This window comes from Mastomys coucha, unplaced genomic scaffold, assembly GCF_008632895.1.
Source record: "Mastomys coucha isolate ucsf_1 unplaced genomic scaffold, UCSF_Mcou_1 pScaffold13, whole genome shotgun sequence".
NCBI lineage: Eukaryota > Metazoa > Chordata > Mammalia > Rodentia > Muridae > Mastomys > Mastomys coucha.
In genome coordinates this window covers 77066534-77082308 of record NW_022196895.1, presented here as the reverse complement: position 1 = coordinate 77082308, position 15775 = coordinate 77066534, and the positions used below count along the sequence as shown (strand labels likewise).

Here is a 15775-nt window from a genome sequence, read left to right as displayed (position 1 = left end):
AGATAAAACACACTACTCAGTAAGAACACCTTGATCTCCTTTGGGTGGCTCCAGTTCATCTATTGTTCATATGTTTGGTTCTGCGTAAATTCATGCCCAGAGTCTGTGCTGTAATACTGTTGGATCCACATAGCTTGATGCTCAGAGTCTGTGCTGTAATACTGTTGGATCCACATAGATTGATGCCCAGAGGGTGTGCTGTGCTGTAACTTCTCCTGACATGTACACAAATGTGACAGGCAAGAGAAACCATCCCAAACAAATCTAGCTGAGTGGACCAGCATATTTACTGGGATTACTCATAGGAACACCAGTGAGGGATTGCTTAGAGGAACACAGATGCCTCAAAGGTGGTTGTTTTGTCCCAAAGTTGACCCTGGCTTGGGGGGTGAACCAATGCCACATCTCTTGAACCTCCTGTAGGCCTGGCAAACAAGCTAGGCTGCTGGGAGAGCCTCCTCTGCCAGCAATTGTTAAGTGCTTACTCGTGGAAGAGCTTTATTATCACGTTTCAGTAGCTTACTAGTCCTGTGAGTTTTGTTCACTGCCTAAGTCTAAATGGAATGGTTCCATCGGGGACAAAATATCTATGCAACATCGTCATTCACTGGGCACTATCTGAAGAAAGAGGGCTCTGTCCTCAGCTACCTAGTGGGTTCTTCTCATCTCAGACAGGGGCTGGCTGTTCCCTGCCACTGCATCTGTGGTGCCCTGAGACAGGCTGAGACCACTGGGGGTGATATGGTGTTATATAGAAAGAAATGTCCACAGCGGCCCAACTTCTCCAGGCAAGAACCAGAAAAGAAAGCAAAACGAAACAAAGAGAAAGAGGTCAATTCTAAAAATAAAACACTTCCCACGTGGTCACCGAAGCTTAGGAGAACTAGTCTGTAGAGCAGGTGGTGTCAGCCTGGAACTGCAGGTGATGTGGCCCCCTGGACATGGGCCAACCTAGCACTGGGAAGCTATGCTGCAGTCTAGAAGAGAAACCATCTTCACCAAGGACCTCCATCTTGATACTTACGGATTCAACTGATGAGATGGGGCCCATGGGTTGATCTAGGGCCATCCCCTCCCCCCTGAAACACCTGTTTCAGTCAGGTGTTTAAAATGCTGACAGTGACTTCTGGGTTCCTGTCGGATGAAACAGCTGGGATCAGAGCCTTTAAAAGATCCTAATTAAATTGTCATACACAACTCATCCACTATGTCATCGCAGAGGGAATGTGATCAAGTGATACATGAATATCCAAAGGAGGGAGGGCCATGAGAACATGCAGAACAGAGGAGAAGCCCATGAGGAAATTCTTTCTGGAAGGCAGGTGGCTCTCCTTTATATACAAAGAGCTTTGTGAGTCCCCATCCTGGATAGTCATCTCTTGTCATGTAATTAGAAGTGCACCAGCCAGTGAAGAGTCAGCACCTATGGTAGCTTTGGGGATCTGGCTGTGGTGTCACCGTGGCCCCTGCCTCTGCATTCCTAGCTCTGTGAGTTCAGTAGTCTAGGGCTTGGAAGGACTCCAAGAAAAGTAATCATTTTCACTGGAAAAGAAATCAATTTTGAACGCCAGGACCAGTGAGGATTTGTTTGAGATATTTTAACCTAAATTGGCTCATCTCACGCTCTGTCTATAGAAGCACAATGGATGAACTTTGGGGGGAGTTGATCCTGCCATCTCAGCTCCTCACCCGCAGACCTGGGTGGCCACAGCAATCCATATGGCCCAGCAATCAGAATTGATTAGGAAGTCCTGGAATGGAGGGGCTGGCCAGGAGTGGATCAGATGCCTTGGGCAGCAGGCATGCTTTCTATACTCCCAGGCCAGGAGAAGAAAACCAAATAGCCATTCACAGGATGGCCCGAACAGCCACAGCACTCTAGCCTCTGCCCCAGCCTAGGGAAGTGTCTGTGTAGACAGAATTTCTCCACAGCAGTGGGTAGATCACACGTCCTCAAGTCTGTCTGATAGCACAGGGTCGCACAGCCCATGTTGTACCAAAACCAGACAAAGGTAAGTCAGCCAGTGATGTCATTGATGTTACTGAGCTATCCTCATTTCCAACTGTGCACACAGCCTAGACAACTCTCTGGAAACACCCTCATTCTCCACGTCACAGTGATACGCTATCGCTGGCTTCGTGGTGTAAGCTTAGTCGGGTGCTCCTGTTAATCCTCCCAGGAAACAATTACTCTGAATGTCCCTGAACATGCTGTTTTAAAAGAGGAAGGCATACCAACTGGGATTGAGATGCAACCCATAAGTCTGTCTGGGTACTTTATCCTTATGGTGCCCAGGACTCAGACCATTGTCAAGGCAGGAATTCTGACTTGAGGAGTGTAAATGACAAGCGATATTTGTGATCCCTGGGCAGTTTGAACCTCTGGTCCTCTAGTGAGAAAGCTCTATGCCCACCTTGTTTCTGCTCCCACATACCTTCACTTCAATGTCTGACTTCCTGAAGGGCGGGGTCACCGGGCTCTGCAGCGCACATGCTTCTCCGTGTGCTGGACATTCATTTCATTAGAATGAGAAAGCATAAGTCATTGAAGGAACCAGAAATCCCCTTCACACCAGACAAACAGGCATGAAAGAATTAGCAATCCACCTTTGAACTTAGTGCTATGAGCAGGGCGCTCCCGTCCCATCCTACCTGTAGTCTCCCCATCAGAGCCCTTCCATCTGGCTTTCCTTGGCTATGACATCAGAGTGATTGGCTGGCATGGAAAACCTTCCCACATTCCCTTCACACCGATGGGGCAAAGCTGTGAATCATCCATAACACAGCACATCTTAAATCCACTGCAGGCGGCTGCACAGGGCTCCTGTTGCACAAGCACCTAAACTTACTCAGCATGCATACATGACCTCACTTCTACAGAGGCCTGCAGAAGGGATGGTGAGCTTGTTTCTCTTCTCAGAAGCCACGGTACACTCACAGGCTTATTTGCATTGTGAGTAAAGCCCCAAACCTTGCATCCAGCCTTGTAAGAGCTTGTCTTTGGTCACAGCATGTGTCCAGCATGGACTGTAACTCCTCTGGTCCTCATCCAGTTCCCAGACTCTAGGACAAGTTCCAACCTGTGGGATATTTTGAAGGAGTGTGAGTGAGTGTATACACAAACCTACATTCAAGTGGTGCCAGGCAACAAAGATTACCTGGTACCTTCTGGTCTTCATGAGACCACTCAGATTTTAGCCCCCTAGCCCTTGCTTGCTTCCAACTGGGTTTAAATTGAAAGTGTAGCCTGCCCTACCACCAGTGGGAGACCTGTGGGATGCTCTTTCAGTTTCAGTATGATTATTGTATCCTCTTTCTTCAACTTTGGCCTAAGGCCTTGTTGTCAAGTGGGTGAAGATTTTGCATAAGATCAGTCCTGTCTGTCACTGATACCACATTTAAAGGACACAACACCATAACTTCCAACGACATATGTTCTCTAAGCTCTATAATGATCTGAAATCTTTCCAGAGGTGACAGCATTTGGAAGAAGTACAAATCCTGATCCTAGTGGTTATGAGGGATACATGCATGAGCTTCCCCTAGGGCTTCTCCAGGCTCTACAGGCATCTACTGAATGCAACTGGAATAGCCCCGGTGTTCAGAAAATCTCTTTGCACCATCATCAGTGCTAAACATCTCACTACGCAGAAGCCACAGTCTGGGAAACAGACTCAATGATAATTTTACAATCTGAAATACAAAGGACTGCGGAGATAGCTCTGTGGGTAAAAGATCTGAGTTCTGATCCCTAGCAGCCACATACGAAGCTCAGCATGGCTGTAAACACCTCTATAAGGATGCATAGGATTTCTGGGGCTTGCAGCCTGTCAACTTGGCCAAACAAGCAACAGGAATAAAAGTAAACAAAATCAAGCAACAGTGACATCTAGGTTCAACAAGAGAGGGAGAGACATCTTAGGGGAATAAGATGAAGCACACTAGAGAAGGACACCTAACACCACTGCCTCCACACATGCATGCATGTGCAAGCACACCTGCACATGCACATACACACACATGCACACACACATGTAAGCACATATACATGCATACACACGCATGCATGCATATATACCCACACACATGCACACACATATATACTCACATGAAGAGATGAATGCACACACACACACAACTGCACATGCACATGCACACACATGCACATACATATGAATACATACATGGACACATGCATACACACATATGCATGCATACATATGCACACACATCACATGCACACACATGTACATACACATACATGCATGCACACACATGAATACACATGTGCACACACACACATGAATACACACATGCGCACACACATACACTCACATGCAAGATGAATGCACGTACATACACACATACACACACGTATACACACATACATATGAACACGCACACACATACATACATACACACACATGCACACATGCATGCACACATGCACACACAGACACATATACTCATGCATGCACGCACAATCCAAAGTGCCCTGGTTTATGTGCTGGCTGACTTACTGGCCCTGCCCTGTTTTTCTGCCTCTTGCTCCATCTCTTTATTCCTTTGCCATCTCTTTATTCCTCCTACACACTTTCATATATATATATGTATATATATATGAATACATATGTATATGTATATGAATACATATGTATATGTTTCATATGTATATATATATACATATCATCAGGGTCTTAGTTGTATTGCCCATTGATAAACATCAATACTGCTTACTCATGTCCTACTCATTTCCTACATTCATCTTCTCCCATATTTTTAATTAGCTTCCTGTGATCTTGTATTTTTTCCTAATTGTTACTGCTGCTTAAAATCCTTCCATAGACATGGTAGAGAAAGTGCAGTGAATTTTTTTGCTACTGTGAAGAGGGGAATAGTTTGAGCTAGGTTTATCTGAGCCAAGTATCTTTTGGTAGATATTACCTCTGTCGTGAGTTCAGTCTGTGTGTGTACACATGGTTCTGGCGCCCTAGACTAACCATCCTCTGCCCCGACTCAATGCTGTGCTTGTGTAATGTTCTCAGTGCTTGACCATCTGCCTGCATCCTGAATGGGATGGGAGCCGAAGCTTGGGAGGACTGGAGGAAACATACACAGAAGTGGAAACTCTTATGTTTGAACATAGCTAACTCCTGGGAGAAGGGCATACCCTTTAATGACAGAATTTATAAATCCTGTATGACATCTTCTACTGAGACACAACCCCCTTGAAACCACTGTGTTTCCTGAGCATTCCCTGTGCTTGTGTATTCCAGTCTGTGGACTCCCATCCTCTCTGCCCGCCTCACTCCTGCAAGACAGAGTTGGCCTTTAGGGAGTCTGGGAAGGGCCGGATGAGACAACAGGATTCTTGGCTAAGGAGCATGAGTCAGCAAATGTGTGAATGCTCACTTGGATGCTTGTCCTACCATTGAGGTCTGTGAAGAGAAGCCTGGGGCCCAGCAGCAGAGCGCCACACCTTCCTACCGCCCTAGCACCAAACAGCTCTCTAGGAGCTTCTAGATCTGAGGAGAACATGAAGGATTCAAGGTAAAATAGTCAAATCTCTTCCGCCTCAGAATCAGAGACAGGTGATGGAGCCTCACATTTCCCTTTGGGGGCCACTCATGGAAATCTTTACACAAACCAAAGCATCATTAATTCTGAAAAGGGGAGAGACAATAGTCCCCAGGTGTAGATATTTCTAAATGAGGCTGTGAGCATCCCCAAGAAGCTTCCAGATAGAATTAGATCAAGGCACCCAATACTTCAGTTTTATGGACCAGGGAGAGAGTGCCCAGGAGAGGTGGCAAATGTGGAGCCTAGAGAGACACATACCAGCAAGACAAGGGAGAAGGCACCTACATGTGGGTGTCTCATCTGCTGCTGTGAATGACATGGGATCTTCCAGAATGTCACAAAGGTGTTCTAGGTCCTTGTGGTTAGAACACACCTGATTTTGATTTGGGACAGGTCTTTCTGCAAAGTATCATTTTGTACTTGTGTTCACTGGAGTGGAGGGAACTTAGCCACAGAGGGAAACTGAAAGCTACGAACTCCAGAACCTTGAATAGAACTCCTTGAGTAAGTATAGTGTCCATTTGTCTGAGTCAGCTGCTGGATGGAGCCTCTCAGAGGACAGCCATGCTAGGCTCCTATCTACAAGCATAACAGAGTATCATTAATAGTGTCAGGGATTAGTGCTTGCCTATAGGATGGGTTTCAAGTTGGGCTGGTTATTGGTTGGCCATTCCCTCTGTCCTGCATTTCTTATAAATGGGATTAAATTTGGGAAAGTTTTGTGGGTGGGTTGGTGTCCCTATCACTCCACTGGGGTTCCTGCCTGGCTACAGAAGGTGGCCTCTTCAGGTACCATATCCCCAATGCTGTGTGTCACAGCTAAGGTCACCCCAATTGATTCTTGGATGGGAAGGCAAGTTTTCAGAAGTGTCTTCTCTCATAAGTGGTGTTTGAAGTTTCCAGAAATGCTATGGAGAGATTCTCAAAGAAAAGGCTTGTCCAAGTTGGCAGAGCGATTATGAACTGGCCCCTGCGAGCCATAGTCAAAAGCAAGAGGTTCTGCCTCACAGTCTCAGGAGACCATGAGACAGTTTTAGGAGCAGTACACAGATCCCAGTACCCTTACCTGCTTCTCCCCAATCGTGTCTTAGAAAAGTGTAGACAGCTGTATCAGGAACTTCGCTCACTACTGTAACAAAATGTCCGACAGACACAGGTTCATGGAGGAAACATTTATTCAGGATCACTGTTTCAGAGTTTCCCATCATGGCATACAAAAAAATTAAAAAAAACAGAATACTATATCAGGACCAGGATGGGTAAAGCCTTCAAAAATCCACCCTTGGGAGCCTATTTCTGTCTTCTAAACCTCACCTCTAAAGGCCTTGTGGCCTTTAAAATAATTCCCAAGCTGAGAAACAAGCACTCAGAACATAGGACTCTGGAAGACACTTGACATCCAAGACAAACTTTCACTCTGTGACCCCAAAAGGTTCATGGTCGTGACGTAATGAAGATGCAGTTGGGCCCCTACAAAGTCACTGTAGCCTAACAGGTTCAAACATGTTCAAGAGCCCAAAGTACTGAGTCTCTTCTAAGACTCGAGGAAATAGCTGTGACTGTCCATACATCCAAAAAGCAAGTCCCGTGCTTCCAATGGATGAAGTCACAGCTTAACAATCCCCTTCGAATAAGGAAAGATGGGAAATACCAAGAAAGGCTGGACCAAAGGAAGGCCAAAACCTGGAAGGACACACAGTGTGTCCTTCAGCTCCATGTGTGGCTGATGGTGGCATGAGGTGAGCTCCGGGGACTTACATAGCTCAACCTCTGGGTCCCTGCTGCCGGTCCCATACATGGACTCTACCTTAGGCCAACCTCACTCCATGAGCATGGCTTTCCTTGTGTTCTGGACATCCCCAACATTCTGTAGTTACCCAGGCTTTACTGTAGTTAGCGAGTGAGATATAGGCTTTACTGTCAGAGCCTCACTAAGTTCCCTGTCAGGGTTCCTTCACATAGAATCCAATTGCCTAACCTCACAAGCTCTTCTGTATTACCTTAGTGCAAGCTTCCATGACTTCAAACCCGTGCACTCTGCATATCTAAACAACAAAAAAAAGCACCTCCTAAATAATGCCATGTTCTGCAACCAGCTCAAGGTAACCAGGCCCCTTTAACCATGACTGCGACCAGCTCACAGTAGCCAGGCCCCTTTAACCATGACTGTGACCAGCTCATGGTAGCCAGGCCCTTTTAACCATGACTGCGACCAGCTCACGGTAGCCAGGCCCCTTTAACCATGACTGTGACCAGCTCACAGTAGCCAGACCCCTTTAACCATGACTGCAACCAGCTCACGGTAGCCAGGCCCCTTTAACCATGACTGGGACCAGCTCACGGTAGCCAGGCCCCTTTAACCATGGCGGCAGTGGCCTCCAAGTGCCAGGGTGGTTGAATGAAGAAGAAATCCCTCCCAAGGCAGTCCTATTTGAGCTGTGGGCCCCCAGGGCTCTGTTGTTTGTGGACTCTCATTTTAACTGAGCCTTTCAATACATTTCCACATTTCACTCAAACTCTGATCCCATTCCTATTGCCCTAATGCAAAGCTCAGAGGTTCACGGCAACTTTAAATTAAATTGCTCTCCTTTCCTTCCAAACATCATTTTACTGTTCTCTCCTTTTTCCCTATAAATTCTTAGTGTATAATCTGACTGGAAACAGTAAACAATAACCGCTCCATCGCCTGTGTATTCAGATATCTGAAATTTCCTCATTCAAATTAATTAGTCCATTACTTTTAAATTTAGTTCCTCTCAAATGTTTAAAAAACAGGCAAACATAGCCAGGTATTTTGCAGAATCTAACACAGATGGCCTCTAGTCCTATTATTAATGGAGGTTTTGGTTTCTTCTGTAATTTTATGAGTACAGTCTTTACTGTCTGACTCTCTCTCAGACCTGAACACCCACCAGATGCTAAGTTCTGCTAGGAGCAGGCAAGTTCTCTAGCCCACACTGCCAAGTTCCTTCCAAGTCCAAAAGCCGAATAATCCCCCAGTCATGCATATCCAGCCGCAACCCCACTTCTTGGCATAAATTCTCTTCATCCGTTATGTTTTTGTTGCTGCAACAAAGTATCTGGCAGAAACATAAGAGAAAAGGTTTATTTTGACTCACAGTCAGCGTCCAATCAGAGGATTTCAGGCCGTCCCAGGGCAGGAGGCAGAGTCAAGTTCCAGATGACGGGAGCTTGTGACAGAGGTTTTGCCATTATGGTGGATCGAGAAGCAGAGAGCTTCAGACCAGAAGAAAGAGCATGAAAAATCTTTGAAGGCCCACTGAAAGGATCCATGCCTGTTAGTCAAGTCCTACCTCATAAAATCCTCTCACTTTTAATATAGCACCACAGTTGGGAGATAGTCTACAGCAATATTATCTCAGAGACACCAGTGATGTAAACAGTAACAGAGACTTCCTAATATTTAAACCTTAGGCCTTGTTTGAGTAGATGTGGCCTTGTTTGAGTGAGTGGGTGTGGCCTTGTTTGAGTTGGTATGGCCTTTTGGAATAGGTGTGGTCTTGTTGGAGTGGGTGTGGCCTTGTTGGAGGAAGTGTGCTGCTGTGGGCATGGGCAATGAGACCCTCCCCCTAAACAAGTAGAAGCCAGTCTTCTCCTACAAGCCTTCATATGAAGATGTAGAACTCCCCTGCACCAGGCCTTCTTGAGTGCTGCCATGTTCCCACCTTGATGACAATGGACTGAACCTCTGAACCTGTAAGGTAGCCACCATTAAATGTTGCCTTGGCCATGATGTCTGTACACATCAGTAAAACTCTGAAGGCAGAGCCTTCAGCTAGGTCAATCTCCTAGCAACTCTAACCTGACTAATGCTGGCACCACAGCCCACGATGTGGCCAGCTCTATCTCTCTGCCTTTGCCCTGGCCCTTCCATGCTCTGTGTCCTCTGGCTGAATCTCTTGCATCCGTCTGGTTCTTCTGTCAGCATCCCTCTCTCTACCCAGAAGTTCTGCCCTCCACTTCCTGCCCAGCTATTGGCTGTCAACTCCTTATTACAGCCAATCAGATAAAATTCTAGAATGCCTCAGGCAAGTGAGATGAATATTTACAAAGTCTGAGGTTGGTGATAGGCCATAGAAATAATAATACTAAGATCCTACTAGCATCCCGCTCTCTGCCAGTACAGAACTAACAACTGATTGTACAGAGACATACCTATACACCACATACACAACAATAATCATTCAAGCATGAGCCCAGAGATGACATTTCAGGGAGACCTATGACACCTACTTTCACCATCAGGAGTTGTAAGAGGTCACAATACTGGCACAAAGTCCATCAGCATGGTTTCCTCAACCATGCCTCTGCCTCCACCCAGCCTTCAACCCTGTCCTCGCCAGCCTGCTCTTCAGCTTCACAGCTCAACTATTCTGAGGATGCTTTTTAAATGTACTTGCATAGTGTGCGAGCTTCAGAGTCTCATTCTGGCCATTGCACATGATTTCTTTGTAATCCATGTTTGTTGGGGTATCTGGCTCACCATGATCATGGAGGCATGATGTAAATTGTTGATGTGTCATGAGTTACCTGAAGATGCAAGATGATCAAACATCTCTGTTATCCTGGGATTCGTGTTAGTCGTTTCTATTCACCCAGTTTGAGAACTCTTGGGTTCTTAGCATGATAAAGAGCTTCTTATGGAGCCATACACTGTTCTACAATTCTGGATTGTTTTGTTTTTAGTCAGGCTTCTTTGACATTGCTCAATCAGGAAAGTGGAGGAACCAATTAAGGTGGAATGCCCAGTATCACCACACAGCCTCGCCAATGCATGGAGAGGGTTCTATGGCTGCTGGACTCAGGTGGCCTCCCCTGACACTGCCTGGTTTCTTCTTACTTCCCAGCATGCTGAAAGGCCCCCTCGGAGTACATCAGGATGTGAAAGACAGTAGCAGCAGAGGGTCTCACACCAGCCCATCAGGGTCACAGACCCAGCTCCCCAGTGGCCTCTGATCCCCATTGCAGGGCTGGGTACCTCATGACAACTGACATGGGGCTGAGGCAGATGGAAGGTGATGGCCTTTCTGCCGTTGTTGTATAGATAGTTCTAACTTTTCCGTGTTGTTTCATTCCAGTGGAGAAGTTTATTACCTTTAAGTCTATCCTGCAAGGCTAACTGTTCCTGGGCCCTCCATGGCATGACCAGGCCATTGAGGGATGTGTGTGAGCCTGCTTGTGTTCTTTGCCCCCACACTGGGATGTTGAGACTGATGATGTGGAGTGTTTTCCAGGGGTAGGGAATGTTTGGTTTGGCTTTCAGTGATGAGAATGGAACCCACAATCCTTTGCTTGCTGGATGAATGCTCTACCTCTGAGAGAAACCCTAGCCCATTGCTCTTTCTGTCGTATGTGTGATGCTCAGAGCAAGTGTTATATAGTAGGATGAGCAAAAGGAAGCTTCTCCATCCCGCTTTCCTAAAAGCAGAGTCTCCTCACCTAGAAGATGCTAGGGCCTCAGAGGGCAGAGACTCGGTCATCTAACTGTGCTTCCAGGATCCAGAACACTTCAAAGTCTTGCTCTGTGGATATTCATACTGTAGGTTCTCGTCCCCTCTCTTTTAGGCACTAGGCCGCCGACCCTGGATCATCATGGTTTTTGAGTTTCTTTCCCCTTCTCCCATGACAAGATTTAAAGTGGTGCTTTAATTACTCATCTCGTGGCTAGGACATCCTCACAAAAGCAACACAAGGAAAGGTTTGTTTGGACTCACACAGCTTGAGAGGAAAGTCTACCCCGGCAGGGAAGGCATCGAGGTAGGACCTGTTGGGTCACTGGTCTCCCTGTATCCAGGAAACACAGGGAAATGCATGCTGGTATTGAAATTACATTCTTCTTATTTGATTTAAGATCCCAGTCCATTCATGCTGCCACACCCAGGGTGGGTCTTCCCAGTCCATTCATGCTGCCACATCCAGGGTGGGCCTTCCGTTGGTTAAGCATCTCCAGAAACAACCTCAGAAGCACCCCCAAAGGAGTGGCTCCTAAATGATTATAAGTCCAATCAAATCTAGCAGGCCGGGAATGTTACCCACTACTGAGAGTGGCAGGCTATCTTTCACAGAGCAGGAAAGTACTCTTCCTCGCCTTCTATTATGGAAAGCTTTTCAATTTCCCGGGAACGTGAGCCACCGTGTTCTAGCCCCATGGTCATTATTTTTAAACTCAGAAATAATGTATTTACCCTGTCTTTTAACCTTTTGAGACAAAAATTCTATAAATCCATCATGATGCTTTGAGTAAGTACCTCTCTGCATGGAGCTCCATCCACTGCGACATTGATCAAGGCAAAGAGAATTGTCCCCAAACCCAAAGGCAGCTGACATGAGTCTACCCTGCCACTCTGTGCTGTGCCTGAGGCTTCTGGCCTCAGATCCAACTGTCACCTATCAGATCATGAGATTCATGTCATTGCTGCTTCTACATGGTCCCCACACACTTCCTATAACACTCAGTCCCAGCACTGAGCAGCCAGCCTGTGCAGCCAGAAAAAGAAGCCCAAAGCTCGCAGCCTCTGAGCCCACGAGTGATAAGTGATGAGGGACCAGGGCTACAGACATGAGAACATCTACGATGGGAGGAGCCAGAGCTGGGGGGCAGATGAGAAAGGATTACTGATGAGCACAGGGTCTTGCCAGAACCTCTCTGCCGGTAGGCAGGCATCCTCCTCAGTTCAGCTTTCTACAACAAGGCTGTGGCCCTGAGTCAGCCACAGACACTAACACAGCTCTGTCCTCCCCCATTGTCCATGTTCACGCACAGAATTTGTGTTCATCTGAGGGCATTGGAGGGCACGCGGAGCTTTTCTCCCATAAGTGCGACTCAGCTACAAAGCAGCGTGCCCAGTGTGACCTGCTCCACAGCAAGTGAGCATCATTGGGACCTACTCAGATCCACTACGAGAAGTAATGCATGGGCCCTGGACTTCACATGTCACCTTTAGTATTCTATGAATCCAGAGCTCTGAGAGGAAAGCGCTTCTGACTTCACACGCTCACTATGGTTTCGTTCTGAAAAGTTCCAAGTTGGAGAAGGGTGTGACCGCCATGCAAACCTGTAGGTGATACCTTCCCTCCGTTTGGACCTCACTGCCCAAACAATAGATGTATTCTTTCAGAAGTCCCCTTCTGCCCCTCGCAGGATGGCCCTGAATGCTCACCATTTACCTGTGTGGGTGTCTACGGGGTCGAGGGAAGAGGGGAAAGCCTGAGTAGTTGGGAAACATCTGTTCCAAATGGCATCCCAAGAAGGGTTTGGAGTACCAGTGACTTGGGTATCTTTGCAGTTAGGGAAGAAGGGGAAACATCCCAAGATCCCTTGCTCTGCTTTCTATGAAGACTTGGAGACAGGCAGGCTCTATTTCCCAGCTCCCATCCCCGGGTGCCTTTGTGATGAAGCCGTGACGGTTTTGGCTGCCCTTTCTCGACTTCTGTTGTTTTCTGGGGTTCAGTGGGATGAGTAGTCTGTGCTGTGGCAAGACATGCCAACAAATTGCATCACTTCTGCCTCGGTGACCAAGGACAATGACATGCCATATGCCAGCAGCAGGAAATGAATGGGGCTCATTTACACTGGCACCGGGTGATGTGGCCATCAGCTTTCTAAGACTGTCTGCAGCAAATTGGAAGGTGGCAGAGAGGCAGAACCCCCGGGCTTCCAACTACAGGACAGAGAGGGCGTGGATGGAGGCACCCACCGGGTCCCACAGGGTGGAGTGTCCTTCACGGAGGAATGTTAGCCTTCCTGTCTCAGAAGAGGCCCTGAATCAGGTCAGCATCTGCTCCCTGCACTGAAGGGAAAGAAAAGGACTGGGTGTAGCAATGCCTTCCAGCTGCTGGACTAAACAAAAACTCAGTGGGTGCCATGCACAGAACATTCAAAGCATTGGCTTGTGCAAGCAGCTTGCCACAAAAGTTTGCCCCATCGGTGACCCCATGCCTGGACCCCACCCCATGACTGCAGAGCTCACATCATCCAACCTCCAGCCTCTCTCGCATCTCGTTGTTTATCTCCACACATGGACTTGGGGACTCAGGTAATGATTAAAGAGCCAGTGCTCTGGAGACCTGAGCTGCTAATGAGGAGATCGGGGGTCACCCTCACATGGCAGCCAGCCAAGAGCTCACCCATCGCCACTGTCCCTTCCACTTGTGTCGGGGCTGTGAGGAGACAGATAACAATCATACGTCCCCCTCTTCTTAATCACCACAATTAACCATTGTCAGAGGCAGGTGAGCATAGGGTGATGTCCTGGCAAGGTGACAAAAAAAATTAATGTATTGGCATTTTGTGGTGATTTCTTATCTGATTTTAGAATGGCCCAGGGAGATGAAAAATCTCATCCCTTCCGCCCTTGGGAAGCATAACCTCAAATCTACAAAGAGCTAGTATGAGGTGAGAAGGCCCAGCTCTGTGGACACTACAGCAGAATCCAACAGTGCTCTGAGCATAGCCAGAGGTCCTGGTCTGAGGCCACCATAGATTGTCCCCTGAAACTGGGGAACACCTACAGCTGATACCAAGAAATACTTAACAAGGAAAGGCCTCTCTGGCTTCCAGCCCGCAGGACATTAGAAGCAGCTAACAGCAACGCCTATCCTGTCTGGCCTCTCAATCCAGCCTTGGGGTTAGAACACTCTTTCTCAAGACAGGGCCTCTTCCTTAGAAAAAAAGTGTTATTGGAAGGGCAGTGCCCACTGACCTAAGTTACTAAGCATAACCTCGAGGTTTGTCTCAAGAAAGACAGCGCCCCACTTGCTGTTGAGTCAAAGAACAGCTTCCTGTGTCCTTCCGAGGAATCCAGGTGTTGATTCCCCTGTGGCTGGAAGAAAGGCACATGGCATCTAGCTCACTCCAGCTTCTTTGCTGGGTTCGTGATGTTTTCACATTCTAAGTTTTCCCAGAGAGGACCCACTTTGCTCCTCATAGGAATCCTGTCTGCCCCCATCTCCTGGAAGCATGCTCCCAGGAGGAAGGGAACAAGGGCATTCTGTACAGTATGACTTTAAGATGAAGAGCCTAGCCCATAGTCACAATTTCTGCACTTAACCATGTCCCTAAGCTTTGTCCTAGAACTATGGGGCACACACACATGTGGGCCTGATACACACACAACACTTTCATGGGGCACACACATGCAGGCCTGATGCACACACAACACTTTCATGGGGCCTTGTTCCCTGCAACAGAGAGGTGTGGAGACATAAATCCCCTCTCCTAATAATATATCCTTCAGGAGATTGTTGGGATTCTCCCTCCAAGCACACTATGTGCATTTCTAAAGTGAGGCATTCTGGTTTCTGAACACCATTTAAATAGTAAAATAATCAGTGAGTTCAGAGTTTGCAGTTAAGTCTTAATCTACCAACTTCAATTTTCATTCTCTTGTGAGGATGTGATCCTTAGTATAGGATCAACTTGATAGGACCAAGAATCACCTGGAAGACTAATCTCTGGGCATGTCTATAAGGGAATTTCTAGATTAGGTTAACTAAGGAGGGAGGACCCACTGTAACTGTGGGTGGCACCACTCCCTAGGCTCTGGTCCTGGAATGAGTGAAAATGAAAGTCAGCTGAGCACCTGCTGTGCACCTGCAGAGCACCTGCTGTGCACCTGCAGAGCAGCTGCAGCCATTACTCTCTACTTCCTTACTTCCAATACTTGTGACCACCATCTCTCTTTCACTAGGTTGGACTGCACCTTGGAACTGTGAGCTAAGGTTAAACCTTTCATAATATGCTTTTTGCAGTTAATATTTCACAGCAACCAAACTGGTGACTAATAGACGGGGAGCATGGAGTGGGATATGAAGATCACAGGCCATTACTGGTTGCTATCCTTTACTCTGCTCCTTAGACTCTGGAGCCAGGAAGTTCAATGCTTGGGTCTTCTGGAAACTGCTGGAAGTGTACATGGCAAGAGAGTTCTCCCTGCATAGCTCACAGCTCTGCACTGACCTCAGTGCTGTCAGGAGTGTGCCGTGGGATTCCATCTTTCTCACCTGCTTTCTGTGTTCTGGGCTGTTGCAGGCAAAGGTAAGGATCCTCTGCTAGCATGTGTTCCTTGCTATCTCCCTGCACCAGCTCCAACCTTCCCCTGAACCTGCCCTATCCTTCCCCTACCCTACCCTTCCCCTGCACCTACCCTACCCTTCCCTTGCCCTATCCTTCCCC

General features: G+C 47.3%; 1 long non-coding RNA gene across 1 annotated transcript in view; it reads left to right on the top strand.

Annotated features, from left to right (window-relative positions):
- Positions 1-15775, top strand: part of LOC116087742 — a 51694-nt gene that overhangs the window by 34511 nt on the left and 1408 nt on the right. The window contains exons 4-5 of the long non-coding RNA XR_004117604.1: positions 5277-5550; positions 15459-15637. This is a non-coding gene — a long non-coding RNA (uncharacterized LOC116087742). The remainder of the gene's footprint in view (positions 1-5276; positions 5551-15458; positions 15638-15775) is intronic.